The following is a 20,010-nucleotide window of genomic DNA, read 5'->3' as shown; positions in this document are numbered from 1 at the left end:
CAAGATGTTAAAATGGAAAGTAGACAATTTCAATTACTTTTCTCATTGTAGTTTCTTTGAAAATACTTCACGATTATTTCAATTTCTAGTGAAAATAGGTACATATTGATTATATAATTATAGTTATAAAACTAATAATACATTATTTAGATAATAGAATATTTAAAATGTATTGGTTGTATCTTCATTGCTAAGAAAGTTGGATTAAATACTGTGCAAAAATTACCAGTATCAATTTGTTTTTATCAGCAAATATATCAACATTATCCCTTTAAAAATACATTATCTTTACCCATCTAACCATTACTTATAACAATGATTGCATGAAATTGTGTTGGTAAATTACTGAAGCCATGTAAATGTCAATAATTATAAATAAAGCTAATTTTCATAGCTAAGAACAATAATAACTTATTTGAGGATAACCCAAGTCCATCAACCATATGATCATCCCAACATTGCAAAAAGTTACTGAATGGAGAATTTTACCCAAAAGATTATACATAAAAAATGACTGAAATCAACTACTGTAAAAGTTGACCAACAAATTAATGCCCCCAAAACCCTCACTCTAAGCTAGTCATGGAAGCTACACAATAAGAAACAACATACAATAATATACACCAACTTAAAAGTCCCAAAGATACATAAACTGTAAAATGTGCATTTTAGGAAATGAAAGTGGCAATGGTCCAAAGTATCCATCTCATCATCTCAAACAAATTGCTTGATAAAAACTGTATATCAAATCACTATATTCATGAGTGACTGTAAAGCCATATTTTAAACCTTGGCATATGAAACCATAGTTAGAGGAATTAAGAAATTTGCTTCCTATTGTTTAACATTTCCCTGTTAGGAGATCATCACAAATGGTGAGAAAGAAAAATCTAAAGATGTATAACATGTTATCTATTTTTATGAATATAAAATTGTGCACAGACTAAGCAAATCCCCAGAGATTTAAATGGTCACACCAGACAGTTTATCTGAAATTTCTACAACAAATGACCACCTTAAAAGTTCTCAAAAATACTGAAAAGTACTGAAAAATTTTTGTTGGTTTTTTTCCTCTCCCTTTTGCAACAGAATGAGGAAATGAAGCATTTTTCTTGGACACTGAGTATAATTATAACTAATCATCTCCTTCTCCTTGGAGCAACATTCGTTGACGTTCCTTCATTTTAGGGTAGCTGGCTGACACAATTCAAATATAATTACTCTTCTTGCATGATAAACTCCAGCACCGTGAGCAAATACAGTATGTCTCATTGTCAAGTATGGCTAGACAGCAGCGGTGTAATATAGACCTTTCAAGCCCTGGTGTAGCCCCCTGCCTTTGAAATTTGTGTGAGATGACAAAACTGACTTTCATTTCCCTTGGACTTTCTCAAGGTATCCTTATTAAGAAAAAAAAAAAAAGGCTAAAACCCATAAATTTAATCTACTGCCTGCCAATCACAATGGTTTCTGCTGTCAGACATTCATGATACATAACCACAAAATTTAAATGTTATTGTTTCATACAAGAAGAAAATGTTGCTCATGACTACCCTCAAATAGTCATGTGACAACTCAGTGCGTTTCCTTTGTTTCCCTCCTCCACCTCTGAACAATAGCAGGAGCAGGAAACATGTAACTGATGGGCCACATATGGAAGGAGCTACGCAATAATAAACTCTAAAGAGGGTCATTGTTCCTACCTATCACATAAGAGACAATTGCAGATGAGCAAAAGTTTGTTTCCCAGCATGTATTTCATTTCAGATTAATAGTGATGCTTACTTTATTCTCAAATAACTTGCACTTAAAAAAAAAAAAATCAAATCGTTAAGTGGATGATCATTGGAATACAACTTTCACCAACTTTTAAAAAAGAAATAGTAATAATAACAACATCGCATAGTCATGAAAGTTGAATTTCAGAAAGAAAGGCTTGAAACTTAAAATGAAAATTTTCAATACAGCCAACGGCCCCAAGGAGCAAGATTTTCATTAACATAGAAAACCACATAGCTTTCTCTTACATTTACTGATTAGTGTTTTTTTTTTTTTCTTTAAAGAAAAAAGGTATGGATGGCCACAGATATAAACTTGGCATCATTTTGCCCCTTATTGGATTAAAATGAATTTAATAATGTAGTTTTTACTTACTATTTTCTAGGATAGTATTTTCACGATGGGCCAGGCAATTTGTAGCGCTTTTTGTCTTTGTTTTGTTTCCGAATATAAGAGAACTCTCTTTTTCTGAATGTGTAGCACTGTAAATGGAACTGTATCACATCACTATCTGCACGTTTATCTTAGTCTGCTACTGGGGACAATTACAGGCCTCTGAATCTTTATTCCTGGACATTCTAAAAACTATATAAAGTAAGCATCAACTGTTTCCATTAGCAATGACCAGACTTAGCAGATGAAGAATCAGATTCTGACAATGGGACTCTTGTTTCTTGGATGAGGAAACACATTGGCTCAGCACATCAGCAGGACTCATTTCTTCATGATATGAAACAATGAAATGGAAATAAAGTTATATCAAATTGAAAACAAGACCTTTGTTTGCTCTACACATACGAGCAAATGCTCAGCAATTTTTGCTTCCAAAATAGGCAGAATTCTACTACACAATTCAGTGGGAGAAAGGTTCACTCTAGCCACTCAGAAGTGATGAATATATGTGGCTGGCAGCAATCGAAGGCGATCTATATACGAAATAAAATGAAACCTTTGACCATTGTAATTTGCAACAGCTAACCAGCTTGTTGTAAGAAAATGGAGCTATAAAAAATGCACATATATATATATACACACACACATATTAAAAACAGAAAAGCATACTATAGGGAGTCGGACTGAACATATTTACAAAAACCTAGGAGACTCAAATTAAACACTGGCAGATTGGTTCCTCTGAAGTACACAAAGAGGGACACCTATCTCCTTATTTAACAAGGACATTCTATCAGGGAAAGTTTGATCATGGGCAAAGTTCTTTGTTTTCCATGGAACACTGTGTAACCATTTTAGCAATCGGCAATGCAGTCTCACTAAAATACCTCTATAGTTTTCTTCTATTCTTGCGCAAGTCTTGCACTGAAGAGTTTTCAACGGCACCCCATATTCAACTTACCTTTTCCTTTCCCTGGGAAACAGGACTCTACCACTCTGAAAACCATCTACCTCACTGGCCTAATTCAGAGTATTCACCTGATCCACAATATTTGTCTCTGAGATGCATTTATGTCTAGAATTCTTTAGGTACACTGCCCAAATGCATAAGTCATTTAGAAATCAAAACAAAATAAATATACAAACCCACCGTGAGGATCACAAAACATATTTGCCTTAACATTCTTCTTAAAAGTTTAAAGGAAAGAAAGAGACATGAATCTGTGATCCAACTCCTTTACCAATTACTTATTATGAGAGCACACCCAGTCATCCCTCTGCTCTCCTCTATCACTCACATAGCTTAGTGCCAAACCCTAATAAGCCCTGACTTCACTCCACTGACCTACTACCCACAAAATGTCTAAAATTCAGCAATTTGAACTAAAATGAACTGGTTATATAAGTGCAGCTCAAGTCCAAAAATGAAATCAAAACAAACAAAACAAGAAAAGGTGAGTGAGAGATTTGCATTTGGCTTGCCATGTTGCTTCTTCTACTCAAAGGCTGAGCATTCTTCGCTTTGCGCATTTAAATATGCATCAGCTCAGAAGAAGTTACACAATGTTTCCATCAGCAGAAGATATGGCACTTAGTGAAAGCATCAGGAAAATAAAAACTACAGACAAAATAGGGTGTATTTGCATATTTCACTTGAAATTAGGCTACGTTGCAGCATATTGGAAACTCATATGCATTGGATGTCAGCTGAGTTACTTTTCTTTCCCCCCAAGGTGACATTGGTGCTTGTCTCACCAAATATGATGCAACTGACAAGTGTTTTCATGTAAGGAAGATATATGCCTCCCATCACCTTGTCAAGCTGAGTGAAGGCAAACTCCAGCACATCCTTTCACAAGTGATTAGGTGGTCGGAGTCATTAAAAGTCATAAAGTTAGACTGCAGCAGTGTGCCATGCATATATATGAACTCATCCAAAGCTGTCCTCCTTGAAGCAGGTGATAGCTCTCAACTTTGCCTCTGACCGACTCATAAATTCTTGGCTGAGCTTTCTTTCTCTTAGCATACCTTTGAAATTATACTGAACAGTAAATGCTGCTTTGGCCAGTCTCATTGTCTCCTGCATTCCCAGCCAAGCCTCTAACCACTGGAGGTCCACACATCTGATTTTTTAGTTCACTAACACAAAGTAAACAACTGACTGGCATTATTTATTCTTCCACAGCACTTTTAAAATTAATTTTCAAAGTACTTTAAAAACTCCCATCAATCACTCTACTTTCAAATTTTCTAAAACGACAACAACAACAACAACAACAAAACAGTAGTAGCATTTATTCCACAAAATTAGAAAATCAGGCACAAAAAGTTGAAGTGGCATTATCAAGAGTCTGAACCATTATGGCTAATTGGGAGATCACAACAGAGTTTAAATTATTATGTTAGAAGGATCTACAGTCTTCCCATTTTATCACTTCCCAGCCTTATTTCCCAGAAAAAAAAATCTGATTTTCTAGAAATATTATTTTAGTCATACCTGAGAGAATAAAAACTTTTAAACACATCATTTTACTCACAAATTCCACTTTTAAGACACTGTTCTAAAGAATTAGTTGTACACGGGCACAAATGTATGCACAAGATGTTCAATGCATCATTATTTATAATTAACAACTGCAAACAATCTAAATGTCCAAAAATAGGGGGGCTTTGAGATTCTTTGATTAAATATTATAAATTCTAAATATATATCTGAGGAATTTTTAATGCTAAGAGAAATAATCATGATACAATGTTTATGAAAAAAAACAAAGCAAAACACTTAAGGATCTCAACCATGCTATATATGTAAATACCCAGAGGAAAAAGGACTAGAAAAAATTACAACAGAATGCTGAGAGTATTTACCTGGTTGTCTGGGAATAAAAGGTAATTCTAATTTTCTTTTTTTAAATATGAATGGATTTTCCAGATTTTCTACAATGAGCAACATTTACTTTTATAATTGAAAAAGAGAAAATAAAACATTGAACTTCCTCAGTGGGTGTATCAGTCTCCACATTGTATAGGTCTCTTGCAAATTACCTCAACAGAGTACCCAATATTAAGCAATCTAAATGCTTTCTAAAATGTATTACAGCAATGTAGTCACTCAGTGCCTGCCCTGACCGTATGAACTGTGTCTCATTACGGATCTGATATAGTGGCCGATTAATTTTTAAGACCCAATACCTGATGGGTCTTAATGGGCCAGAGTGCCTTTCCTAGAATAATTTCACTTCCCAACAAAGCACCAAGAAGTTTATTCATTCAGCATAGACTGGGTGCAGTCATGACCAAACAGAGTGGCAAAGAGGGAGACAGCAGTTGCAAGACTACCTTCAAACTCTCTAACCTGAACAAAATAATGTTGGGCTTCACCACAGCAATTAAGGAAAACTTCTCAGGCTAATGGATGAGACATAAATCAACTCATTTCAGCCTTCGCAAAGGTCATGAAAAGAAAACTTTTTAACCATCAGACATTTAAAAAGATAAAAGCTAAGACTGGGATGCCTATGCGCCTGTGTCATCCTTTATAACACATTTTCTATTGTTCTAAGCCAGTAATAAAACTGAAAAGGGCCATGCTGTTGATTATATTAATATGATCAAAACACAAAGTGCCTACACAGAGAATGTACACGTATAAGGAGCATGATTCTTTTCACAAATAATATGACTTTAATTTTCTGGCCTCCATCATTATCGTTATATGGAACAGGCATTTAAAAGTAATTTCTTGCTCAGTACTCTATAGTTGAAGTCTGTTAAATACTCAAACATATCAACTATGTGGCTGAGAAACTTTTAGAGAGACTAGGATAGAGGAAAAGGAAGTTAACGAGAGAGGGAAAAAAAAAAAAATCTGAGTCCTCTGTGTCAGGTCAACAGTACTTCTCCCCAGGATCAGATAGGGAAGAAATCCTCAGGTAAGCTACTCTTACCCAGAAGGAAGCCATGTTGATTTTATACCCATACAGATCGTGCTCCTGAATTCTCCTTAAAAGAGACAAAGTCACTCTTAAGATTTGCTACTGATTCCCATGTAATCTCATCACTTGAATGATCTCTGTGAAAACAAGCTTGTTTTTAAAATATTATTTTATTGAACTAAAAGACTTTCCCCCAACTTTTATTAATAAAAGTTATATTCAAATCCAGCCCATAATAAAGTCCTATGAGTCTGTCTGCTTCCTAGCATCCCCGTTCATTCACTGTGAAGCACAGGACTAATAAATAGTTAAATCAACAGAAGCTGACAATAAACAAAGAAAATAATAAGGTTCTTAGATCATCACAAAGATGAACAATTCCTGAAAAATATTCAAATTAATAATATAGTTGATTATTCTGGTTAAGAATAGTCAGAAGAATGAGTTCTCTTTATTTTGGTTTTTATGCTATTTTCTCATTTTAAAAAGTAATACAAGGCAGAATAAGTTACAAAACAAAGAAAGAAATGAAAATAAAATTTTCCCACATGCTACAAAGAAATAACCATTATTAAGAGTCAGTTATTTCTTTTAACTTTTTGTATATAAAAAAACTTCAAAAGCATATATGTATTTCATCATATGTATATTCTATAATCCATTTAATCACTCTTAATTGTTGGACACATAGAGGGGATCTTATTTTTCATGATTATTACCTCTGCAATAAAAAATCCTGGAATATAATTCTTTCTGCATGTTTGTGATTTTTTTTCTCTTTAAAGTAAATTCAAAACAGTAAAATTATTGAGTTCAAAGAGTATGAGCCTTTCAAGCCTTTTAAAATATATTGCTGAATTGTCCTCCATAAATTTTGTTGCAATTTACATTCCCAAGAGCAATGATTGTGAAAATGTCTTTCAAAATAGTCCTGCTAATCTTCTCTTTGTTTTCAAACAATAGGTTAGCTATGGAGAAAGGTACAGTAAAAGCTGAAACAGCATCCTATCTATTTAGAAATTATTTATGTCTTCACATACACTCGAAGAGAGTGTGTATATTTATAGTGAGAGCAATATTCACTTCAAATGACTGCATCGTATAAGGCTTTTGAAAAGCATCACTGGCCACACACATTCACTTATTTCTATTCGAAGTACAAGGAAATGCACCTTTGGATTTATTCCATCTCTGGCCTGTGAATTTTAAAACCCTATTATTTGCACTATTCTAAATGACTTTGGAGATCTAACCAGGTAGAGGCATTAACAAAATCTGTGTTTATTGTATCATATACATAGAGGGAATTTAACCAGCTTAAAAAAGGTAAGATTTAAAGGGGGTGAAGAACAGGCTCACCACTGAGAGTGATATTAGACAATAATGTTCCTCATAGCAAACTTTCTGTGTGTCAAAAGCATCAAAGAATTAGTGGGAACCAAGATGGCAGGGTTTTATTTCATAGAACAGGGAATATAGACAGAATAACAAAGGAGAAAGCAATAAAAAGAAAGGAAGGGCAGATAAGCTAGGTTACATCAGTGCAAATTCCCAACTCTGCCAAGCCAGGAAGAATAGGTGAGCTTTTCATAGGTGAGTTTCCAAATCTGAAATATGCCCAAAGTTACTCTTGTTCCAGTGCCTCTCGGGAAGATGTTAGGTAGAGCTGAGCCATGGCTACTGAGGGAGCATGGTGACTCTCTGTTGTAACCTACTCAGTCTCCACAGAAGGTTTAGCAACAGCCTCAAGATGCACAACATGTACATGATCACTCCCACCATCTAAGTCATCAATGTTGCCCTCAGGTGACATCTCAGAGCCATTCCCTAAATAACAAAGCTAACCGGATGAATCACAGATTTGTAACTGCAATGAACAAGGACTCTTCAGTACCTCTGAAGATCAAATACCTTTGAGGGGATTTATGTACATTATTTTCTTATCCTGCACACATATACGAATTGTCTTACTGAATCAAAGGCATTGACATGATAAACAAAACACTCAGATTTGTTTGGGGTCCCTGGCCATCAACAAAAATGCTCCAAACTGAGATGCCCTGTTTACCAATCAACATATTATGAAACCTTCACAAAAACTTTTCTAAAACTTCTGAAGGTTGATTAAAACCTTTTAGTTGGATATTTCTGACAGACTATTAAGAATGACTACATATGTACTAAATTTATAAAGACCATCGCAGTCTAAAAGAAAAAACAATAGTAAAGCCTAATCCTGGGATTCAGAGGATGAAATGAAAAACAAGAACCCCTTGCACTAGCATCTGTCTGTCTCAATCTCTCTCTTTCCTCCCTCTTCTTGGTCTGCCTGATCCTCTAACTCAAAGCTAACGTTTCGTCTTTAGATGGAAATCCATCCATGTTCTGTACATGCTAAACTGCCAACAAAATCATACATGTGAGGAAGCTGTTACCGAAACTCAACCCCAAACCCAAATCTTACAAGAGACTCAAGTTGGCCTTAAAATTAAGCAAATGTGTGAAGCCACAAAATTGGCTCTTAATTGCAGTCTTTCCAAAGAGGGTTATTTTCGAACAAAGTTTCCCAAATCAAAATTCAGCTATACTCCCAGTATATTCTTTTAGGGAACCAGTCTTTGATTAAATTCTGAGAGTGATTATAGCAAAAGAGCTTGTTCTAAACAGTAGTGACTCTTGTTTGAAATTACATATTTAAACCTCAAAGAATAACCCATAACTCATACCACTGCCACAGTGGTTGTCACTCCTTTATTGGCCAAGTAACGGAGCCAATTAAAAAAGTGACATTATTGGCTCTATTATTCAAATGTTTCTGCTGCCCTGAGAACATCATTCCATCTTAAGAGTCTACTGTATTGACTACAATATTTGTACTCAATCATTGTCATTTTGGTAAATTCCCTCCATCTTCCTAGCAGGATTCATTTAGAAGCACCCTGATATTTTCATTCTTAAAGCCACCTTTTACAATATTGAGATAAAATATACTCATTTTCCTGAAGCTTTCATTCTAAAGACTGCAAATTTTCTAGTGAAAGAGACTCTTTAAAGAAACCAAGTAGCTTATATTATCCTCATACATGACAAGTCATTGAGTTGCAGTAAATAAATAATATGGAATCTAGTTTCATAAGCAAAATTGATTTTAACTCAGTTCTTGAACTATGCCTGAAAATAAAGTGTACTATTTAAAGAGAGCTTGTGAAATTCCAGGAATGTTATACATTAGTAAACAATTCAGAACTACATGTGTAAAGACACAATTAACTTGCTGAATAAATGAAAAACAGATTTTCCTTCAATTACTTTTCTCTACAAAGTAACTCTGGGGTGATCATTCCCAAATTCAGAAAAACACTAGCAGTTCTGTCTTAAGTGTACTGTTCTAAGTGGGGTCTCACTCTTTAGTCCTTGCCTCCTACTTACTCCCTCCAACATCTGGCCAAGGAACCTGGACTGCACAGGCGCCGTGATGAAGAAAAGCAGGTGGGGCCTAACCGAATGACGGGGCTGTCAGGGCTGTCGCAGAGCAACCTGAACAGGGCGCCAGCTTCCCTTCTTTGCTCATCTTCCCTTTCCAACTGAGGTGATCCTTGTTAGGCCTGAGGTCTTAAGAGGAAACAATTAGGACAAGAAACTTCCCTTCACTTCAAGGAACTCTGATAGAATGGGCCCAAAGGAGCCCTCAAAGCATGAGCCTTTCCTGTACTAGTAATTCTGGAAATTCCTTCTAAGAGAAAAGGAGGCATTGTCTCCACAAAGCCAGGTCAAAATGGCCAACACATTCTTCCTCTTCATTCTCTGCTATCTTCTCTGCTAATCTCCCTGCAGCACTTCATAGGCTTTGTTATTCTGATGGGGAAAACTAACAATACTTAGGGTAATGAAAGGCCACTGTTCAAGGAATTACAAGGAAGCAGAGCCTTGATCTCATATAGTAAATCAGCTCAACTAGATTCTACAGTTAATTAACAGATTTTTAATTCTCAGTCCTCTGGTCATCTCAAATCCCTTCACCTAGGCCCCTTCATATATCCATCATAGAATGTTAGGGACTTGGGCTTGAGTCAAGAAATCAGTATCCAATCCCAGTTCCATCACTTACTTAAAACCTGTTATATTAACCATGTTTTTTTGTTTGTTTGTTTGTTTTAATTTTCTATACTCTGATTCTTTGACATGTAGGGTCCCACTGATCCTGGACAGTCTGTCCCTCCCGGAGCTAGCTATTCAGAGATGGTAAACGTGAGAGCTTGCCTTTCAAATGCAAACCAACCAATCTAGAGCCCATATACCCAACCACCTCCTTGATTGGGCTGTCACACTCCAACTGCCCTAATCACCCCAGGGCCAGGTACCAGACAACCAGGGACAGTCCCTCTACCCAAAAGCCCACTGAAATCATTCAAACCAGCCAATCCTAAGCCTGTTTACCCTGCCTTCCTTCCCACCCCTTCCTTCCCATGGAAACTACAATACTGGCCCTTGCTCATAATTTCTTCTGCCCCTCTGCCTCCTAACAGGATGTAGTGCTTCCCCACGTAACCCCTAACAGTGTGGCATGCCACTTCTCTTGGAATCTATGAGTATAGCAAACTATCTTTTCAACAGCAGTCACCTCCTGGTCTGTTGCTTTATTATGCCTAAATAACAATAAAACCTATGTTGAAACAGCTCTGTGACCTTGGAAATGGGGCAGAACTTCTGCCTTCATGTCTTCCTCAGGAAAAAGAGGACAATATTTCTTGTCTAATAGGGCTCCTGTGAAGATAAGCTAAAATAATATATGGCATGTACTTAGTATGTAGTAAGTGCTCAATAAATGCTGATGCACCAAGTTAACAGACAAGGAAAGCAGGACTTTGAGATAATTCATTCAAAGCTACATATCTAGGAAACTGTAGTATCTAATGATATCCAGATAAGTCTGGCTCTAAATCCCTTTGTTTTTATATCATATTACCTCTCCCCTGTTAAACCTAGGCCCTCTCCTATTGCACTTTGAACCTCCAGTATAGTAGTAAACACTTATTGCCTCATTTTACAGTCAGTCACGTACAAGTACACCAGGAAGACAGCATGTGCTTTATAAACTGGAAGGACGGGTGTGGTGGCTCACGCCTGTAATCCTAGCACTTTGGGAGGCCAAGGCAGGCAGATTACCTGACATCAGGAGTTTCAGACCAGTCTAGCCAACATGGTGAAACCTTGTCTCTACTAAAAACACGAAAATTAGTCAGACATGGTGGCAGGTGCCTGTAGTTCCAACAACTCGGGAGGCTGAGGCAGAAGAATCGCTTGAACCCCGGAGGTGGAGGTTACAGTGAGCCAAGATTGTGCCACTGTACTCTAGCCTGGGTGACAGAGTGAGACTCTGACTCAAAATAAATAAATAAACTGAAAGAGAGAAAGAGAGAGACAGAGGGTTACAAGGAAAGAGGGAGGGAGACAGAAAGAAAGAGAGGAAGGAAGCAAAAAGGAAGAAAGGAAGGAGGGAATACAGGAAGAAAGGAAGGAAGAAAAGAAGAAAGGAAAAAGAAACAGACAGACTTCTCTCTCTCAGAAACACCAATTATTTGTTTCCTGGTTACTTTCTTTCTTGCTGGGTCCCAAATCTACCCTCAGAGAACGGAAAAATCGCTTTATCTTTACTTATAAAAATTTCCAATCGAGAAACATTTGCCCAGTTACAGGAATTTTTCTCTATTAGTCTGTCTTTTTTATGGACCCCAAATTTCTAATTAACAACTTCTGCCAAGCTTCCTCCTCCCCTAATCTCTAACTGGCAAATATGTTTTTTAAAAGCTGCCCTCTGCAAACACTTGAGGTCAATTCTGAATTCTCCATGCCTCCAAATCCTTGCATATATTCTTTGGTTATCACTTCTCTTTCTTCTTTCCTTCACTTCTCTTTCTCCTGAGTCACATATCTGGGCTTCTCAGCTTCAAGTGGCCCAGAGATGTCAAGTTAATGTTTTATAGCTTCCCTGTCTTCACAGAACAAACATTAGCTATATAAAGCTTTCATCACTCTTGACCCAAACTGGAAAAGAAGTATTCTCAAAACCACCTATAACTTCAACTGGGGATTTTTTTTTAACCTTGCAGCAGAAATTGCCAACTTAAAAGGAGTAGCAGGAAGGTCCTGTGAATGTGTAGGAACTGTCAGAGTCTGGAGAACACATGGTTTCTGAGCAGCTACTCTGCTCCAACTGGTAGTTTCATGCCAAGAAAGCCCATGTGGCCAGATCACCCACATTTTCAAGGAAAGCCTTAAAAATCTGTATTTCTATGTGAAGAAACTCCCTACATTTAAAAGTTGCCAATTAATTCAATTTAGTCCAAATGAAAATGATTCTGTTACTTTAGTATGAAGGTCTCCACATTAAGGCTTTCCTCCTAAGACATTTTAGAAGAATTCTTCAAATGTGTGGCTAGAGAGCATAGCATTTTTTCTGAGAAAGAATGACATGAAAGATAGTTCATTTTATTGGAAGGTAATGGAATGTTTAATGCCATAAAATCTTACAATCTGGGTGAAGTGAATTATATTAAGTGGGGAAAAGGAAGTTACAAATGTTGGTTTTTTTGCCTTCTTAAACATCTCCCCTCCATCCACTTCTACTTACCCTCACTGTCACCAGCCTCACATGGGCTACCAATACTTCTTACCTGAAGAGCGCCCTACCCCTACCACATAGGTGCCCGAGGCAACATGTACAGTACTGTTTTATGTTTTACATAAAATTAGCAGATAATTTGCATCATATATATCATGAGTACAATATAATTTCACGAAGTGCATGTATATTTTTGTCCTTTATGCTGATATTAATTAATTTCAGAACTGAAATTGAAGATTCTGATTGTTTTGAATAAAAAATAATACTTAAAGCTTTCTCCATTTTTTTCTCTCAAAATGCATACTACATACACACATACATAGAAAACACAGGAATTCAATTGGCCGAAATTAAACTTTAAAAACAAAGTTTATTTTCAATCACTTAGATCAATATAGATCTCCTAAGGTCAGACTTAGCACATCACAGTTCCCCATGATTCATGGGGGAAGTCAAATCTTGGCAGGGATTTTATGAACATTGCTAAAGTATTAGGCCTAGGATTTGATATCTCCTTTCAGTTAGCAAGAAAATACTTTCTAGATTTTTAATCAAACTTTATCCTGCTAATGGCAGAAAATGTTCTTAAGTAAGTATTTCCTTATACTTTTAGTAATATCATGATTCCTCTGAATGGAACAATATATCAAAGTATAATCTCCAAATCTGATACAGCATTAGAGACAAGGGCCAAATCCTACTAAACCTAAATTTTACAATATTTACATTCAGGTAAGAATGATTTTCTAAATTTTAATTCATTTCTACTGCCCTGTCCAATTTCTTGAAGCAATGAGAGCAAAGGCATATTTTTGATATGATAATTCAATATATTGCTATAGTTTGAATGTCTATCACCATCAAAACTCATGTTGAAATTTGTCATTGTGATGGTATTGGGAGGTGGGATCTCTTAGAGGCAGCGCTCTCATGAATTGACTAATGTCATTATTGTGGGAGTGGGTTTGTTATTGCAGGAATGGTTTTGCCCAATCTTGCTTTCTCTCACTTGGTTTTTCTCACCACATGATGCCTTCCACCATGTTATGATGAAGCAAGAAGGTCCTCCCGAGATGCCAGCACCTTGATATTGGATCTCTCAGCCTCCAAAACTATGAGACAATAAATTTCTGTTCATTATAAATTACCCAGTCTCAGATATTCTGTTATAGCAGCACAAACAGACTAAGACATATATCTATCTATGTTTTAGCCTCCATTAGCCCTTGAAAAACAACTTTCATAAATTCATTAATCACAGATAAATTTCCTTGAGTTTTTATCTTTTAAAACTAGAAAGCTGTAATGTTATATCATATGCATATTCTCTATTGCCATTATGATTTCTTAACAGATAGAAACCAGAACTGCATAAAATAGGACAGAGGTTGGTTAACTTCATTTTTGAAAATTGAATAAAAATGTTCAGTTTGTTGTCAGTAGTCTTCTACATATTATTAATCATTATGGCCAGAGCACACACTTCCCAGGAACTAAATTCCTCTCACTATTTAACTTAAAGAATCAGCTGGGGAAAAAAAAAACTAATCTTAGGGACTATAACATATGAATATGTGTTGAAATGAATATCTATTGGAGCTTGTAATATAACCTACATGATAAAATCTTGGAGAGATGGTATCAGCAAAAATGGCAGAGTTAGGACTTAAAAAAATTCTCTCTTCCATAAAAGCAATGAGAAAACTGGCAAAAATGATCAGAATCAGCTTGCTCAGAACTCTAGAAATTAGTCAAAAGTTTGCAGAAACCTGGGGAGCACTTATTTGGGAAACAAATGAAAACGTTTGAATCTCAGTAAAGAGCAAGCTTTGCAGCATTTTAACTTGTCCTGTCCAATCCTCTCCTCCACAGCTCTGAAGTAGCTTTGAAAACCAACAGCCTGCAATCACAGTGAAAACCAGTAAGCTGACAGCTGCCAGAGAGGGAAAAATAGTGTTGAAGCTTCTTTAAAGGCTCATTTTCAAAGCACTATCATTATTTTGCCTGTCTTATGGTCCCTGGAAGACCCTATACCCACAGCTGTCTGTTTTTGACTTGACCCAGAGCTCATTCAGTTTCCTCAGGAGCATTTTCCAAAAACAATTAGCGACAATTGAATAACTTTCTGGCTGTATGAGGCAATGGGTAACAGTTGGGGCAAACAATAGGCTAACCAAAATGCTGAAAAGGAAAGCCTGGGGAAGTAGATACCCACAAAGGTATTGAAAAGCTCCAACATATTTCTTGGAATCCAGAAGGTAACATGATGCACAGAGTTGTGCACATGCCCATGTCTGTGCACACAGTCAGAAGAGACCTGAGGAAGCCCTGAGCTGTCACTGTGGGCTGACTTGGAGGCTCTGCACAAGTAAGAAGGCCTTGCAGAGTGTTGAAGGTATGCCCCAATATAAACACAAGGCCCTTTCCCAAGATAGGAAAACATTGATTTCAAGTGCTTAAGAAAATATCTATCCAATCTTTAACTGACCACTAAGCTAACAAACTAAGCAGAGACTTCAGTTGCCACATATAATAAAGAATATGGATTTTGTAGAATTCTTTCAGGAAAAAACACTAAGTAAAAACAACATTCCCTCCTCTTTGGAGATGGGGTCATCTGATTTTCAGATTTGCTACATCATATTATTTTAAATATTCAGTTTTCAAAAAAAATTACTAGACATGAAAAAAAGAAAGTATGCTCCATACACAGGGTAAAAAGCAATCAATCGAAAAGTCTCTGAGGAAAATCAAACATTGTACTTATTTGACAAAAGACTGCAAATAATCTATGTTAAGTGTGTTCAAAGAATGAAAGACAACAATACCTAAAAAAAGATATCTCATCAAAATGTAAAATATCAATAATAGATGAAAAATTAGTTCTTACACAGAAATTCTAGAGTTTGAGAATATAACAACTGAAATGAAACATTTACTAGCATAGCCCAGCAGCAAATGTGACCATGGGGATAAAAGAATCAACAAACCTGAACGTATGTCAATGGAGATTATTCAACATTAAGAACAGAAAGAAAAAAGGAAAAATGAACGGACTCCTACTTTGTGTTTATCTGGTGATATCTTAATATTCCTAGATAAAGTGTACCAACTTCGGTGTAATGGGAGTACAAGAAGAAGGGGAGAAAGCAAAAGGTTCAAAAATATTATCTGGAAAAAAAAGGTCAAAGCTCAAAATGGATTTAAAAAATAATCTGCATATCCAAGAAGTTTAATGAAATCCAAGTAGTATAAATTCAAGGAGACCCACATGAAGACATACTATAATCAAATTATTGACAAAGATGAAGAAAGAACCTTGAAAACAGCAACAGCAAAGTGACTCGTTACATACAAGTAATCCTTAACAAGATTAAAAGCCAATTTCTCATTACACACCATGGAAGTTAAAACGGATGACATGTCTAAAGTGCTGAAAAAAATATTGTCATAAAAAATTCTATATCCAGAAAATCTATCCTTCAAAACTTAAGGTGGAGAGATTAAGATATCCCCAGATAAACACAAACTAAGAGCATCTATCACTTAGAAGCCTGCCTATAAGAAATACTAGAGTCCTTGGAGTAACTCAAATCTAATGAAGAAAGAAAAAGCACTAGTAAAGGTGATTACATAAATAAATGTATGCATTTATCTCATAAATATATGTATATTTTGTTTATAACTATTTTCTAGTATCTGATTTAAAAGAAAATTGCATTTTAAAAAATTAAAAAGAAAAACGTTATAAAACAATAAATCAGTATAGAGAGGCACACACTGTATAAAAATATAATTCATATGAAAATAACAGCACAAAGATGGTGAAAAATCAAAGCCATATAGGAGCAAAATTGTTATATACTATTGTAATTAGGTTGGTATTAATCCAAACTCGGTTGCTATAAGTGAAGATGTTAATTATAACACCAGGGAATAACTAAGAAACTAACAACCAAAAATCAGTAAAATAAATGACAAGGGAATTAAAATTGCACACTAGAAATGTTTTATTTCAGAAAAAAGGCAGTAATGGAGAAATAAAGGAATATAAAAAGGCATACACATGTAGAAAACAAACAGCAAAATAGTAGATTTAAGTCCTACTTTATCAGTCCATATAAAGGAATATTATTTAGGCATAAGTAATGAAGTTCTGATTCATGCTACAACATGGATGAACCTTAAAAGCATGATGTTAAGTGAAGGACATCAGATTCAAAAGGTCACATATTTTTATTTGTATGAAATGTCCAGAAGAGTCAAATCCATACAGATAGGAAGAAGTGGAAAGTGACTGTTTATAGATACAGAGTTTCTTCTCGGGATAATTAAATGTTTTGGAATTAGATAGTGTTGATGGTTGTACAACTTTGTGAACATACTAAAAGCCACTGGATTGTACATTTCAAAAGAGGGAACTATGGTATGTGGGTTATATCTCAGTGAAAAAAAATCATGAAATCAGGAACCATTTTATTATCCTCCAGAGAGCCTATCTCAGGATGTGATCTATGAGTGTTTGTTGAATAAAAAGACTGTTTAGTGACAATACTAATATTAGAACTTGACCTGTACTAAATCTACAAAAATGAGAGCCGAAAACTCAGACCTGATCAATATTTCTCCAGTGCTTTCTTTGGAAATGGTTCAATAATTTCTATAACATCTCTACTTATATAGACAGAAAAGCCTCTGGAGTGGACCTATCAACCAAAAATTTGATATTTATGAGTACCTATCACTGTTTTTTTAATTCTATTCTCTGTCATCATACTGAGTAAAAGCCATGTTCATGCAGTTAGCCCATCCCACTCTCTAGCCTCTTATTTTATTAATTGCTTCAACTCCAATATGTTTCCAATAGCATTCATCATGAGCCACCACCTACACAGAGGCAACACTGATGAAACTTTTCACCCAAAACTGCCTCATGACAGAAAATGTAATTGCAAGCATCTTTTCTCCTGACCACATGTCCTAATTTTCATAGTCTTTTGCTCTGCAATCTCACTTGTTCTTCTACTTCACTGAGGTCATCAGGCTTTTACTTCCATGTTTTTTTTCCCCAATCTATTCAGCACTTATTTCATCCAAAAAGGAAGCCATTGTGCCTAGAGAGTAGTGAGAGTAGAATATAGGGGAAAGGTAGGAGATCCAATTACATACAGACTTTTTAGACCTGAAAATGAATTGGGATTTTACACTACAGAAAAAAATTATTTTATTGAAATTGTATTAATAGGCATTTTAAACAGAAAGGTAACAATTTGATTTATAATTTTAAAAGGCCACTCTATCTTTTGTAGGAGGAAAAGAGAGAAAACAGAGAGGCCAATAAAAGAGGATATATAGAAATCCAGGGAGGGGATGACAGCAGTTTGAACTTGAGTAATAATAGTGAAGATGAAGAGAAATTAAGAAATTTAATATGTATCTTGGAGCTATATGAAACAGGATTTGTTGATGGTCTTGTTGACATAACTATCACATGTGAAGGATGAAGGCAAAGGATACATTATTGCTGACACATAGATTTTTGGCTTGTGGAACTGATTAGTGATACCATTTACTGATACGAAGAAAATTTAGTAAAGACTAGTTTCAAATAATCAGTTTAGAATAAAGTTATTATAATCAATAATTTATTCTAAGTAAGTTTTGATTTAGAATGAATTCTTGTTTATTCATTCTAAATCAAGACATTTAGAATGAATAATCAATAATTCCTTTTTGGGAGGATTCTGACAGGGTGGCCGAAAAAGTGGAAGCATAGTTTTTATTCTCACCAAAACCCTCCTATAAAAAGAGATGTTCCTAGACAGCAAAACTAAATGTGGAAGACCTAAAACAAAACTAAGTGACAAGGTATTTCACAAACCCCAAAATACTAGTGGATGGAGACATACCACCCATGTCTATAAGACTCACATGGTACATGCACATGTGTACTGAAGGAAGCAGGGGAGGCAATGGACATCTATCAGACATGAGAACAGGAAAGCCAAATGATAACAGACACCTACTACAAAGTTCGATGGGACAGTATCAGCAAAACAATTAAACTGGAAGAGGTTTTCATACCTTCAGGTGATTTTGCTTGGGAACTGAAAGGGAAGAGACCAAGTCTTATGAAAACTAGAATTTAACATATTCCAGAATACGTTTCTACAGTGAGTAGAAACAGCTGAGAAGAGATTCCAAATTAAACAGGACAGAGGCAGTAGGAGCAAAAGAAAAGAGAAAGCCAAGTAAAAGCAACAGAGAAAAACAGAATCGAGAGATCCCAGAAAGAACAAGATTACATTTTTGAACACTTCACAAAGATAAAAGATCCACAGCTATCCAGATACATTCTACCTTTTTTTCCAGGAAAACTAATCCACAGACAAATGAGCAACAGAAAAGATTATAACCATATGTAGTTATTGTCAAAAAAGAGAGAATAGGCACTGGCACAAAATTCCCACAGATTATGAAAACACACCACCAAAAATATATCCTCCAAAAACAGATGAAAATTAGAATGCAATACTTTAAGCCAAATTATAAAAACAAGGAAGTCACACAGAATGTAAAAAGACAATATAAATAAAATATTCCAGAAATGAGGTGATAAAATCAGCAAAGAAGTCTCCTTTTCTAGAAGGTATAGTTAAAAAAAAAAAAAAAAAAAGTAGAAATTTTTGGGAGGAGATTCCAAGATGGCCAAATAGGAACAGCTCCAGTCTACAGCTCCCAGCGTGAATGACACAGAAGACAGGTGATTTCTACATTTCCAACTGAGGTACCAGCTTCATCTCACTGGCGCTTGTCAGACAGTGGGTGCAGCCCACGGAGCATGAGGTGAAATAGGGTGGGGCATCGCCTCACCTGGGAAGCACAAGCAGTCAGGGAATTCCCTTTCCTAGCCAAGGGAAGCCTTGACAGATGGTACCTGGAAAATTGGAACACTCCCACCCTAATACTGTGCTATTCCAATGGTCTTAGCAGACAGCACACCAGATCATATCCTGCACCTGGCTCGGAGGGTCCCACGCCCACAGAGCCTCACTCACTGCTAGCACAACAGGCTGAAATCAATCTGCAAGGCAGCAGTGAGGCTGGGGACAGGTGTCCGCCATTGCTGAGGCTTGAGTAGGTAAACAAAGCGGCTGGAAAGCTCAAACTTCATGGAGCCCACCACAGTTTAAGGAGGCCTGCCTGCCTCTGTACACTCCACCTCTGGGGGCAGGGCACAGCTGAACAAAAGGCAGCAGAAACTTCTGCAGACTTAAA

The sequence above is a fragment of the Mandrillus leucophaeus genome, unplaced genomic scaffold, assembly GCF_000951045.1.
Source record: "Mandrillus leucophaeus isolate KB7577 unplaced genomic scaffold, Mleu.le_1.0 Scaffold136, whole genome shotgun sequence".
Classification (NCBI taxonomy): Eukaryota; Metazoa; Chordata; class Mammalia; order Primates; family Cercopithecidae; genus Mandrillus; species Mandrillus leucophaeus.
The sequence above is the reverse complement of the archived record's forward strand: the minus strand, read 5'-3'. Positions refer to the sequence as shown.